Source organism: Stomoxys calcitrans, chromosome 5 (assembly GCF_963082655.1).
Source record: "Stomoxys calcitrans chromosome 5, idStoCalc2.1, whole genome shotgun sequence".
Lineage (NCBI taxonomy): Eukaryota > Metazoa > Arthropoda > Insecta > Diptera > Muscidae > Stomoxys > Stomoxys calcitrans.
The window spans coordinates 44,901,123-44,913,766 of NC_081556.1; the positions used below are offsets into that span (position 1 = coordinate 44,901,123).

Genomic DNA, 12,644 nt, shown 5'->3' on the forward strand with positions numbered 1-12,644 from the left:
AACAAATTAGCCAGCATTTGTGGATTAAGACGGCGAAAAAAAGGCAATAGGTGGTAAAGATGTGAATCGCATACACCAGTGATGGAAGTCTTACATACTAATTAAGGCATTATCATATTCACCGCGTTTTATGCTCTCAATTAGCAAATATTAATAAACAAATATTGACTTAAAATTTTAGCCAAATTATCGTTAAAGGTTATTAGTAGCAATATCAATTTCAATAAACAACGGCTGACTTCAACTTATGCAAAACGTTTTCACAAAAAAATGATTATAAATGGAGAAAAATACTGTTCTCAATTCAGACGACTCACCGAACCCTGGCTAGAACATCAGAATCCCCTCCCAAAGAATGTCTAGAATGCCATGTAAAAACTTCTCCCCAAAAAAGGTGTCGCACTGCGTCACACCGTTCGGACTCGACTATAAAATGGGGGCCCCTTATAGCGCAGAGGTTAGCATGAACACCCATGTCGCTGAAGGCCTGTATTCGAACCCTGGCTTGAACATCAGAATCCCCTACCAAAGACTGGCTAGAATGCCATGTAAAAACTTCTCCCCAAAGAGGTGTCGCACTGCGTCACGCCGTTCGGACACGACTATAAAATGGGGGCCCCTTATAGCGCAGAGGTTAGCATGAACACCCATGTCGCTGAAGGCCTGTATTCGAACCCTGGCTTGAACATCAGAATCCCCTCCCAAAGACTGTATAGAATGCCATGTCAAAACTTCTCCCCAAAGAGGTGTCGCACTGCGTAGGGTAGTTGCTAGTCACCCAAGCTCGTTCGCTTTACAATTCCCTGGGATATCTCTGTGTCCCGGCACCCAGAACAGGTGAATTTTAAACTGTTCAGCCATCTCGTTGAGAGATCTGCGACAGTCGATGGCGGTTTTTTGTGTTCAGAAATACGTTCTCCAGGCATTTAATGGCTGTCTGAGAAGTTATTTATGCTTAGCCATTCCACCACTTCACACGGATGGGCCATTGCCAACGGACTTGACATAAATCCCAGAACGACTAAACTGGTCTTTTTCACCAGGAGGAAGAAGCTGGGTGTTTTCAAGGGACTTTTCCTGGATGAAGTTGGCGCTCTCTTCGGAGGCCATGTAGTTGGGCGTGATTCCGGTCCAGAAACTAAGTTGGAGAAGAAACTTCGAAGAAAGTATCAAATGGGGACTGAATGCGCTCTACTCCTGTCGCAACTCAAGAGGAAGGAGTTGGGGCCCTAGGCCGAGGTCAGAGAACTGGATGTTTACTGCGGTCGTTAGGCCAATTTTCACCTATGCTTGTCTGCTCTAGACAAATATGACCTTCGTAAGATTATCGAGAAGGTACAGCGTACCGTGGCAATGCTAATCTCTGGGGCAAGGAAAAGTGACCCGAGAGAGGCTATGAATGCCATTCTCGATCTTAAGCTTTTGCATTTATATGTTGGGTGTGTGACAACGAAAATCGTCATCAGTCTGAGGGGGTCAGGTACATGGCGCCTCTATAATTTGGGTCATTCTTCTGTTCTGCAGGGGCATGGGGCTAACGCGTAACGCCATGCTATAAGCGGGGCGACTGATTATACACCAGGGGAGTTCTTCCTTGTTCATGTGTTCGAAGTGGTTTTCCCGTAAAGATATCGCTGGGTTGCGAGCATTCCGCCTTTTCTGGGACCCACTGGGTCTAAATGGAATAGGGGCACTGGAGCATTTTTTGGAGTTTTCATTAAATTCCTTGGCACCAGGGAATCTTATAGACTTCTAGATGGCTACAGCGTCTTTCAGGCGAAGGACTTCGCGTTCCCAAAGCCACTGAAGACGTTCTGATCGGGCCGCCGGGAGCGGGAGTGGACAGTCTGGCAACGCTGAAGGCGCTGGCGTTGGGCTGCGTGAGATCGAAAAAGCTTTGCATCTTCTACGAACCATAGGAAATGCTATCAGGCTCTGCTGGATCCCAGACCATCGAGGTTTAGCGGGGAACGAAGCGGCAGACGAGTTGGCCAGGGACGAGTTGGCCGCAGATCCTGTAATGGTATCAGTGCGATCTCCACTGTGCGAGCTTCTTGGTAGGGTGGGCGCCTTCTATGATGACTGCCCGAATAAGGCGTGGATTAGTGGTGTAGGTTGTAGGGTGTCAACAACCGAGTATTTCGCGAAACTGGACTTCACTTATCCTGGGGATGAGAAAGCATGACTTAGGACTGCTAGTAGGAGTCCTGACTGGTCATTGCAACGGAAACAGTCATCGCAACCAAATCGAGAGATGAGGGCAGCAGGATGATGGCAGAAGTGAGCGATGGCTTTGCTAAGCTCACAAGCAGACCGAGAAAGCGATCCAGGACATGACGAAGGAGAAAGGGGAGTATGCACAGGCAACGCAATCGGGCGAAAATGCAGGATGCTGGAAGAGATAGAACTGATATTCCAAACACTTATACCGAAGCGGAAGGGAAAGAGAATCAAAACTCCCGAAGAGCATTACACTGCCAGGACGCTGAAGAAGAAAAAGAGCTCCCCGCTCTGGGATAATCAAGGCAGCCCTCCCGCAATAAACGGTGTCCTGCGGAGGGAGGCAAAGTCGGAACAGGAACGAAGAAAGCACGCACGGCCCATGAGTTTTCATTGAGAATTGTGATTTCCAAAGACGACCACAGCCATCACGGAAAGGGAAGGTGGACGCTGAGAATGGTAATGAGCCAACTTCTTACTCCAGAGTGGCAAGGAAGCACCCACCCACAAAGCCCGCTAAAAGTAGATTTGGACCAACCATGACAATATGGGACTTAAACGAAAGGTATTTGGGAGTAGAAAACGAGTCTGATAACCAAAGTATGTGGGTGTCCCACACTCCTTAAACACCCCCCAAACGGAACATATTTAACGACCATGTCAATATGGGGCTCAAATGAAGGACATTCGGGAGTGGACCACTTTCAATAGGGCTCCAATATAAACCAATATAGAGCTCAAATAATAGCTATTACAGAGGGTAGGAGGCCACCGTAGCGCAGAGTTTAGCATGTCCGCCTTTGATGCTGAATGCCTGGGGTCAAATCCTGAAGGGAACATTAGAAAAAATTTTCTGCGGTTCTCCCCTCCTAATGATGGCGACATTTGTGAGGAACCATGCCATGTAAAAACCTCTTCCCTAAGAGTTGTTGCACTGCGGCGCGCCGTTCGCATTTGGCTATAAAAAGGACCTTAACCATGAATTGGATAGCACTCAGAAGTTTTCCCCTGTTCCTTAATGGAATGCTCATGGCCTAATTTACATTTTGAGAGGGAAAGAAGGTACAGAGAAGTGGGCTTGGTCCACCTAGTTAAGTGAAGATTTGATCAAATTTTTAACAGAGGGGAAAATCTAAAAAGAATTTTCTTTAGCAATGAAATTTTGGCAACATTTTCCATAGAAATGAAATTTTGCCAAAATTTCCTACAAAAATTAAACTTTCTCTTAATTTCTTATAGAAATCAATTATTAACAATATGAAATTTTGTACAAATTACTTATGGAAATGAAATTTTGACAAAATTTCTAAAGAAATAAAATGTTGACAGAATGTCCTAAAGTAAAGATTTTGATGACCTGATTCCCAGTAAAAATGGAATTTTTATATACCTCCATAAGCTTTGTGATGCTACCTTTGCTTTATTAATTATGTGAATAGATGGGAGAAATAATACTTTTTTGCAGGAGAAAGCTATTCATTCTATGGGAAGAGAAATAATCTATTAATGGTTTTAGGTACCCCCATAGTAACTCCGTTCGTTAATAGGAGATATTTTCCTATTTTCCCTTTAAATCAGTTAGACATCATTTTAATCGCCTTGGCACGTTTGTGGCCTAGTCCTTTTTGAGACAAAAACAAAAAAAAAAAATCAAGAAATTCCCATGAAGGCATCACTCCAAAGATTTTCTCACTTTCCAAATGCTTAAATAAGCTAAACGAAAAATGAACATAAATAAAGTAAAATTTATTTCAAAATTAAAACAATTTATCTAAAATCAACATGAAAGCCTCGAAAAGGTCCTCTTCTTAATTTTTTATGTTTCTCTAAAACTACTCCAGTTTCCCACATTTTTTTGTAGGAAACCAAGCAGCAACCAGAAACCTTTTCATTTCGTTATGATTTCAACTAAACGATAGTGAGTCCAAATAAAGCCAAAAAGAAAAGCCAAACAAATTTGTAGACATTAAAGTCCCAAAAAAAAAGAAAAAACTAAAGAAATCTCAAAACGAAAAGCGAAAAACGAACAACTCTGGTGGCTCATCATCACCGAACATGACAACCTTTTCATCTTTGCTTGTCTTACTCTAGACAGTGAGGAGTTATTTCTTTTTTTGATTTTCTGTTTTTTTTTTTTTTGTGCTGCTGAAAACATGAGTTACAACATGCAATTTTAAATATTTGTTCAAAGTTTGTTTGTCTTTATTGTTTTTGTAATTTTTGCTGTGTCTGCCTTACATATTTGTAAGCTTCCTTAAAACCATTCAACTATGACCCTTTACTAAATTTTTTTTTTTTGGATTTTCTCGTCCGAGGAAGGGAAAACTTAAAACCTTTTTGAAGAAAAAATTTTCAGGGGATTTTCTTACAGTTTTTTGTTTTGTGTGATGAAAACTTACAAAAATAATTGATAGAGCACATAAATAAAATATTGGGTTGCCCAAAATGTTATTGCGGATTTTTCATATAGTCGGCGTTGACAAATTTTTTCACAGCTTGTGACTCTGTAATTGCATTCTTTCTTCTGTCAGTTATCAGCTGTTACTTTTAGCTTGCTTTAGAAAAAAAGTGTAAAAAAAAGTATATTTGATTAAAGTTCATTCTAAGTTTTATTAAAAATGCATTTTCTTTTAAAAAATCCGCAATTACTTTTTGGGCAACCCATATTAAATATTTATTCATTTTAGCTTTGCGTTTATATAGCATCAATCAGAACAAAATGTATCCCGCCGAGGTGGACCCCAGAATTGGTTGGTCTGCAGAAAACTTTTCAACAGGGGGAAAGCCACAAGGGCACCGAATGATTGGGACGACTGTAAGGCTGAGAATAGAAATCTCATCTTGTGTCAGCATGTCCTTAAACCAAACCAAGGGACAAACAGCGACCTCCCCCCAGATGGTCCCCAGATCTGGTTGGTATAATGAAGGGCTACACAAAACTCTTCAATAGAGCATCACCCGATTGGGAGGCCTATAAGGCAGCGCTAAGACGAGTTCTTTTCCCGGCATCTCTTCTTAGACAAAACAATTAAAAACGTGCTAAGTTCGGCCGGGCCGAATCTTATATACCCTCCACCATAGATCGCATTTGTCGAGTTTATTTTCCGACATCTCTTCTAAGAGAAAAGAGAAAAGATTTGCTCTGCTATTAAAGCGATATCAAGATATGGTCCGGTTCGGACCACAATCGGCATCCGTAGTACAAAGATTCATACAAATCGGATAATAATTGCGCCCTCTAGAGTCTCAAGAAGTCAAGATCCCAGATCGGTTTATATGACAGCTTTATCAGGTTATGTACCGATTTGAACCTTATTTGGCACAGTTGCCATAATAAAATACGTCAGGCAAAATTTCAACCAAATCGGATGAAAATTGCGCCCTCTAGAGGCTCAAGAAGTCAAGACCCAAGATCGGTTTATATAGGAGCTACATCAGGTTATTGACCGATTTGAACCTAACTTACCACAGTTGTTGAAAGTCATAGCGAAACACGTCATGCAAAATTTAAGCCAAATCGGATAGGAACTACGCCCTCTAGAAGCTCAAGAAGTCAAGACCCCAGATGGGTTTTTATGACACCTTTATCAGGTTATGAACCGATTTGAAACATACTTGGTACAGTTGTTGGATATCAAAACACGTCGTGCGAAATTTCATTCCAATCGGATTAGAATTGCGCCCTCTAGAGGCTCAAGAAGTCAAGACCCAAGATCGGTTTATATGGGAGCTATATCAGTTTATGAACCGATTTAAACCATACTTGGCACAGTTGTTGGGTATCATAACAAAACACGTCGTGCAAAAATTCATTCAAATCGGATAAGAATTGTGCCCTCTAGAGAGTCAAGAAGTCAAGACCCAAGATCGGTTTATATGGTAGCTATATCAGGTTATGGACCGATTTGAACCATACTTGGCACAGTTGTTGGGTATCATAACAAAACACGTCGTGCGAAGTTCCATTCCAATCGGATAAGAATTGGGCCCTCTAGAGGGTCAAGAAGTCAAGACCTAAGATCGGTTTATATGGTAGCAATATCAGGTTATGGACCGATTTGAACCATACTTGGCACTGTTGTTGGATATAATAAGAAAACACGTCGTGCAAAATTTCATTTCAATCGGATAAGAATGGCGCACTCTAGAGGCTCAAGAAGTCAAGACCCAAGATCGGTTTATATGGCAGCTATATCAGGTTATGAACCGATTTGAACCATACTTGGCACAGTTGTTGGATATCATAACAAAACACGTCGTGCAAAATTTCATTCTGATCGGATAAGAATTGCGCACGCTAGAGGCTCAAGAAGTCAAGACCCAAGATCGGTTTATGTGGCAGCTATATCAAAACATGGACCGATATGGCCCATTTACAATCCCAACCGACCTACACTAATAAGAAGTATTTGTGCAAAATTTCAAGCGGCCAGCTCTACTCCTTCGAAAGTTAGCGTGCTTTCGACAGACAGATAGACGGACGGACGGACAAACGGACAGACGGACGAACGGACGGACGGACGAACGAACGAACGGACGAACGGACGGACATGGCTAGATCGATATAAAATGTCACGACGATCAAGAATATAAACACTTTATGGAGTCTCAGACGAATATTTCGAGTAGTTACAAACAGAATAACGAAATTAGTATACCCCCCATCCTATGGTGGAGGGTATAAAAAAGAGGTCTGGAGAAGCTCCCTTTAATATGCAATTTAAAGCTATAGTAGTCAAGAACGGCGAAAGGACTTTAGCATGAAGAGAATTTAGATGGAAAAATAGATCTTGGGCAGCCATAATCCTGCACCCAATTTCGCAATTTCAGGGCAGTCTCACAATAGGTGTTCAACCGTCTATGACACCTCATCATCCCCTCAAATCAAGCTTAAGTCCGCCATGTGAACAGCGCAAGGTCAAAGTCCTGGCATTGCAATGTTTTTTCAGGACATTTATTAGTGAGAGTGGCAGCTTCATGACATCTAGGAGAGGTCCCCTGAACATACCAAGAACATTTTGGCACCATACTATAAGCACGGCCACACATAATGATGACAATGTCATCCTCGTAGCCAACAAACTTTAACTGTCCTTTTCAAATGACCTGAAAATCCCACAGATATCCAAGAGCCAAAAAAGGGTACACAACCCTTCCTTGTGGTGATTGAGCTCTAATCACAATCTTCCTATTTGAGTCATTTGTTAGCATTCACTTGGTAGCTACCACCTGCGGCTACAATAACTTTATGAAAACTATTTAAACCTGCCACCTTGGTGGTTATGAGGGTTGTTGTTGTAGCCACATTTTCATGTCAAGGTGACGATCCTCGTCAGACTCTTGTAGATTATCAAGCTCGTTCCGGCCAAAGAACCGATCCCCGCGGGAACAAGGTGGCCATTGGTTATTTAAAGGCACCAATAACCCTCCTTATCATATCGAGCATCATAGGCACTCAGTATTTGTGCAAGAGTTGGGAGAATTTATCAAAATTTTATTTCTATAGGAATTTTTGTTTGAACTGTTAAGTGGAGTGAACATTTTGTTTTCGCTCTCCGCAGGAATATTCTTTAACTCATAGCAGGTAGTTATTTTCGGAAATTTTCAGTCACTCAAGCATAACCACCATAGTTTTATTCATTAGGCAGTTGATGATCCGCGTATGTTTCCAGTTTAGGGGCAGATTTACAGCTCGGTAGTAGGCTTCGAATGGACTCCAAGCATATTGTCTGCCACTGAGACCTCGACTGGTGGAGTAACTGCTCCAAGATCCACTAACCGACAGACAACTGATCAGCCAGGCCTTTTGACGAAGACACCTGGTTATCGGCCTTCTCTGGCAAACCAAAACGCTCTCTAAGAGGTTGCAATAACAGGTTTATTGAGAGGCTTGGTGCGAATGATCCTAAGACTCTCACAAATAGGGAGAGAGATTCTCCTGAATTGGGCTCGGGAATTCGCTGCACAGGCTACCCCAAAGACTACACATTTAGTCACCTGGAGGGCATCCCATGCCTAAAAGAATAAGGGCGAAGAACAGCGAGATGGGTCCAAAAACCTTTGCTAATGTCGCTGGGGACAGTTTGGTTATGGCGGTTGTCGACAAGAGAGAAGAATAATTGGAGTGGGATAGTCAATAGACTGTCATCTGTGTACTCAGATGTCTTTGAGGAATTTCCTGGGTCTCCTCCAGTTTGTGACGATGCATGCTGGTATCGGGGTCGATACAGACTAATTGCCTTCGAGGATCAACGCTCAATTGATATGTATCGTTGTGCGCTAAAAAATATTGGTGAGATCTGGCCAGGCGCAGCACTGGATTTAGTCAAGAAGGAAGATATTCCTTCTCGACCAATGGCGCATGCTTTGGTAGCAAAAATACCCTCAGATCCTCAATCAATACTTGGAAAACTAAGGGAATGTAATCCCAATCTTCCAACCACCGACTGGAAGTTTGGTTGATTGGATGAGGCTGAAGGTGACCGAAGATATGCAGTATTCGTACTAAACTCCGGCTGTCTCGCAGACCTCAACAAGTCTGAAGGGGTTGTATCCTGCGGATTCAACAAGTTGCAACTGAAGGTGTATAGAAGCGGTAGGGTTGGGGAAGGGGAAGGAGACGACTCAGCAGTTGTTGCTGAACACTTGCCTGAGGAACTATCGACCACATGGCTAAAGTCTGACGGATTGCAGGGGACTGAAAATCCCCCTGCCACAATCAAGACAAGAGGGGATGCCTTCGAAACGGGACCCGACAAGCCCTGTGCTGGTGGGTCACAAAGTTGGACTGGGCTCAAAGTACTTCGACAGCAGCAGTTAATCAAGCATCCAAGGAGAAATCGTCCACACCTCAAGTTTTCCGATTAGACAGTGACCTGTCATGACGGACACAATGACTGAGACGTCTGTTCTAGCCAATGACAGCAAAGCAGTAGACCTCTTCAAGTCTAGGAGACCACATAGTTTCGGAATGCTCACGGCCCCATCTTTGTTCTTCGGGCCTGGCCCTGAAAACTTAACTTACATGTCGCTAGAGGCATGCCCACAGATTCCAGTATCCCTGGTATGTGTAAGGTAGTTTCTGGTCTCGCAAGCTCGTCCGCTTTACAATTCCCTGGGATATCTCTGTGGCCCGGCAGCCGTAACATGTGAATTTTAAATCTGTGGGTATGCCTCGAACGACATGTAAGCTAAGTTTTCAGGAACAAGTTCGAATGATAGATGATCACAAAGGGGAGGAGGTTGTGCACATTCCAACATTATATGGCCTTATTTAGACATGAAAAGGTCTACTGCTTTCCTGTCGCTGATTAGAACAGACGTCTCCCTCATGACAAGTCACTGTCTGATTGGAAAACATGCTGACAGACTTCGAGTAGGACAAAACTATAGAACATCTACTGTGTGTGTCCTGCACTGGCAGTCAGAAGGTGTTCAACTTCCTAACTTCACCTGAATAGTAGTTGCGCCCTCATGAGGCTCAGGAAGTCATATCGCAAGATTTATCTGGGGACTATATCAGGTTATGGGCCGGTTTGAGTAATACTTGGCACAGTGGTTGGAAGTCATGGCAAAATGCCGCGTGCAACATTTCAGCCAAATTGGATAAGATTTGGGTCCTCTAAAAGCTCAATAAATCAAATCTAGAAATCGGCTTGTATGAGATCGATATCAGGTTATGGACCGGTTTGGACCATTTGGACATTTGTCCCATTAGCTGAACTTATAAAAGCGTCTCAAGCGCCTCGATTTTCTGCTCTTCTTCTAAAATCTCTGACAACAAGTTTCGAGTTATCTTTCACCACTTGGTCTTTCCCTCGGGCTTTTGGTCTTCCCGATACGCCGACTTGTGGTGTAAGGCCCCTAAGAGAGGCTTTCATTGTGCGATTTCGGTAAAATTTGGAACAGTGAGTTGACTTAGACGCCTTTAATTCTTGCCGAAGTTGGTTTATATCGGGCTCTATTTGGTTAAAGCTGCCATATAGACCAAATTTAATGGGGTTGTACTTGGTTCATTTCGTTATCGTAGCATTCTCTGTAAGGCATCTCTTCCCTAGTGCTACTTTATAAAGCAATGCCGTATTTTTGTGTCCACAAAAACTAATGGCCTCTATTGAAATCCTCACCATTGTGTATGTAACCTCATCCAGAGTCTCCATCAATATCATCATCATCTAGGTAGTCAGTCGTGGCCGTCGTCTATGGCCCAATATCTTTGGCCACTTAGACCCATCAGGGTATTTGTCCAGAGTGAAAAAAGGTTTCCTTAGAAAACATTTCATTTTCAGTTTTTTGGGCTCTTTTACTTTGGGTCTGCTGCTGTATGCCTTTTTTTCGTTTGTCGGAAACTCATTGCTGTTTAACATTAGCTGTGCTTGTATTTCAGTGATGATGATGATGATGATGATGATGACGAGGATGATGGTGGTGCTCATGGTACTACTGTCAATGATGATGGTTACCTTACAAAGTGAAGATATCGCTTGTTAAACATTTTCATTTTGCAATATTACATGATTTGGCAATTAAAAACAGACACACACAAAGACTTGTGGCCTATACTGCATGACTTGGTCTAAAGCCAATAACTTGAGTCTAAAAAAACACAAAAAAGCAAAATATTGTGTTATTTGAGGGGGTTTCATGCCCATGCCATACTTCTTTCATTGATTTTGAACTCTTTCTTGCTGAAATCACCATTTTTTTTTGGCTTGGCAAAGCACTGCTCAAAACTTTGATCCCATTGACCCGTTGTGATGTTTGCACATTTACAATGTTCATTAATAGACGTTTTGTTAACATAAATAAAAATTTGTTAAGACACAAGCACCAAAAAAAAAACCAAAAAAAAAAATCAATTATGATAAGCGTGATAATGGCAATGAGTTTTGATGTAAGCGATAAGGAAAGCAAAAGCCTAATTTTGTAACCAAAATGATGATGGTTAATGGACCGAGTAACACTCCCACAAGCCATTCGCTTTCGAAACTATTTCAAAGTTTCCCTTGGCTTTGTGGAACCCCCCAATGAGTTACTTTGCTCAAATTTCTCTTTTTGCAAACAGCAAAAACTAACTAACACCCATATCGATTTCGAAAATGTTTTCAAGTTCTTGATATCGGTGCATTTGTTTATTGAATTTTATTTGCTCGTATTATTAAAGCCGGCGGTTTTGTTTACCCCCCTCTAGGCCACAATGATTGATTATCGTTGGAAGCTGTTTCTCATTTGTTTGCCAGCTTTTGATATCGTTTTTACAAAATGCCTTTTTGCCGTTGCTGTTGCTCACCCTAGAAACCCACCAAAAATTTCTGCTAAATCTGCTAAACGTTTGTGCAAAAACGCTTAATTGATTTATTTTTAGGTTAAATGTCACTGCTATCATTGACACACAAAGGAGAGAAGTAGAGAATGGGCAAAAAAAACCAGATAAACGTTTTTTTTTCAAAAGAACTCTCATGCTTGTTAGACAAACTCCAACATTGAATGCTGTTTTATATCAAAAAAGAAAAAAAAAACTAAAACAATTAATGATCTCTATTTGACCTAGTAGATAATCCATGCAGCCAGACAACAGCTGGCCAAAAGAGAACAAAAGTGAAATTCTTCTCTGGCAATAAAAAATAGAGCCTACAGGTAGATCATTTAAGTCTAAACATCATATTCATGTCTCTTCATATGAGCTCTCTACTAAACATAACAAAAGACTTAAGACACAAACCTTCACACTGCCTTCATTGGTTTGGCAACAAATTAATCATTTTTGTTTTTCCTCACCTCCCTCCCCCCCTACCCTACTCAATCATTTGGCTGTGCATGCAAATGAATGCGTGGCTGCCTGGCTATTGATGACTGCTATGAATTCTATATTAGACTGTTGTTGTTGTTGCTGCCGCTGCTGCTGTTGTAGATGATGACGATGACGATACAATGATGATGACTTTGAAAATTAAATATTTATTGGGTCATTTTGGTTTAATGAAAGTGGGGAGTTGAAAGGCACAGCGGTGAAATTTTTTCCATATGTTATAAGGAATTTTTGTACAATGAAATAATGTCTTACCTTTAAATATATCTTTGAACACCAGGTAATCATTAATTGCACACTGAAAAGGGAAGGCAACAGAAATATAAGTTAGAAAACATAAAAAAGAGCTTGCGACAAAAAATGTACAAATATTTTCAAAAAAAAGAAGAACATTATGGACTTCATTTATTAGATTCTAGTGTACTTGGAAATTTCTTTTTAAAATCGGAAAGAATTGCGTGCTGAAGATGTTCCAAAAGTTAAATAGGAGGAATGGTTCATTTGGTAGCGATATCAAGTAAAGTGATAATTCATACCATACTCCGCACTGAGGTTGGAAGACATAACAGAACACCATATGCAACATTTGGGCCAAAAAAGTAGATAATTGCATCAT

General features: G+C 41.5%; 1 protein-coding gene across 1 annotated transcript in view; it reads right to left on the bottom strand.

Moving 5' to 3' along the window:
* The window catches only part of LOC106094838 (serine-rich adhesin for platelets), a 308,197-nt gene extending 295,865 nt beyond the window's left edge, over positions 1-12,332 (bottom strand). The window contains exon 1 of the mRNA XM_059368852.1: positions 12,284-12,332. The gene's annotated coding sequence lies outside the window, so the exon portion shown is untranslated. The remainder of the gene's footprint in view (positions 1-12,283) is intronic.
* Positions 12,333-12,644: the final 312 nt, after the last annotated feature.